This window comes from Geospiza fortis, unplaced genomic scaffold (assembly GCF_000277835.1).
Source record: "Geospiza fortis unplaced genomic scaffold, GeoFor_1.0 scaffold100, whole genome shotgun sequence".
In the NCBI taxonomy this organism is placed as follows: Eukaryota; Metazoa; Chordata; class Aves; order Passeriformes; family Thraupidae; genus Geospiza; species Geospiza fortis.
Window position 1 is genome coordinate 1,521,211 of NW_005054350.1, and position 1,669 is coordinate 1,522,879.

Sequence of the window (1,669 nt, forward strand, 5' to 3'; positions counted from 1 at the left end):
AGATATGATCAATACTTCAGGCAAAACAAAATCCAAATGTGCTTGTGACAGAGAAGAACAAGCGACTGAAGGTTGCATCCGTTCAGTCCTGTGCTTAATACAGTTTTTCACTGCTCTGTCTAGGTATGAACTAGAGCTAAGGTGTGCTGTCAAAGACATCTTTTGCTTGTTTGTTTTGCTTTGGTGAATATGAAATGGAATTAAGACAAGTCAGTTTTTTTATGCAGGAATGTGAGATGTAGTACATATTTGCTACTGAGTTGCTTCCAAATGAGTCTTCTTCCATTTAAGAGATGCTTAATCCCACTCACGATTAAAATCTTTGCCATAGATTTGAGAATCTGTTTGTATCAAGACATGCTAAAATCCATTTTGCATTTAGTAATGAAGGAAATACCAAGAATTGCAAACAAGCCATTCCAAACACCTTTATTCCATTTTCTGATGCTTCTCAACTTCAAGGAAAAAAAAATCACAAAAAGACAATGAATTCAGGAGAGAGAAATAATGAAAAAAAAAATCCCAGACTCTTTTTCATTCTGGCAATATTTGGAACTCAGGTGTTTTTTTATGGCTGCAAGAAAAATGACTAAACAAGATAACAATGTACAGTAATACTACACACATCATAAGAGTTTTGTAGCTGTTAGTGTAACCAATTCTATGTGGGTAAATATGGGCTTAATTTACTACTTTCTTGAATAATTTTCTTCTGACTTGTTCAAGGCAATTTTCCTGTCACTTTAAGACATGGATATAAGGTATTAAAAGGTTCTTTAGACTATTTTGAAATACTAATATTTATTTTCCTCTTTTTTATTCATGGCTTTCCATATCAAATGAATATGCCAGTTATGTGACAGTGTGAACAAATGCTACTTAGGCAGGTGAACTGAAGCAGCAGTGGCAGTATGAAACCTTGCTGACTAGATGACTCAGAGTGTAATCTAGCTCTCACTATGAGAGAATAGATCCCTGTTCTTATTTTTTAATGTTCATAATAGAAATTTTTCTTTCATTAACTGCAGGTGGAAGCAATCAGACACCACCTTCAATTATGTCTATTGAAGAATTTCCTTGTTTGGAAGAAGTTTGCAATCTCAAAAGTGAACTGTCAGATTGAAAGAAAGCATTTGACTTTTTCACTTTATGGCACCCACTTAGTGCAATTAGTTGAACTGAATCTAGCTCACTCTATAGCATTCCCTGAGAATTAGGAATCTAAAGACAGTATTACTCAGTTCAGGACTCCCTTTTTATCCCATTACCCATTGAGTCCTTCATTTTTTTCCTTTCTCTCTTGAGTTATTGTGTACTCAGATTTCTCATTTTCTATGGGAAATTTCTAATTATCTGATTAAATGTTTCATGAGGTAACACAGAGAAAGATACTCTGTGGTGTGCTAGCTTTATTTATAGATGATATCTGCATGTACATTTCAAGGCTGCTCAGCTTAGCATTGGGAAATTAAAGAAACCACTGTAGATGTGAGAAAATTAGGGAAAAAATGCTGCATAATCCACAAAGTGGGATACTCACCTGAGTATGAAGGAAACTTTATTGCTTTGGTCTAATAATATTTTTCACCATTATATAGTGCATATATCAAGGCCAGAAGCTGTAAAAATTCTCTGCAAACTTTCTCATTTGGATTGAAAATATCACTCT